Consider the following 202-nt stretch of genomic DNA (forward strand, 5'->3'; position numbering starts at 1 on the left):
GCGCGTTGTGAGGATCGATCGTGACTATTGGATCCCGATTCACAAATCTCGAGCGAACACGGAATCGACATTTGGCACGGGGAAAAAATTTGATCTCTCTGACCAAACCCCAGCCCAACCCCCCCTGTGGAAGAGAAATGAAATGTTGGCCAGGCTGTCGTTTCAAATTTATCGAGCAACGATATTTTACATTCGCTGTAAA

The sequence above is a fragment of the Apis dorsata genome, unplaced genomic scaffold, assembly GCF_000469605.1.
Source record: "Apis dorsata unplaced genomic scaffold, Apis dorsata 1.3 scaffold_73, whole genome shotgun sequence".
Taxonomy (NCBI): domain Eukaryota; kingdom Metazoa; phylum Arthropoda; class Insecta; order Hymenoptera; family Apidae; genus Apis; species Apis dorsata.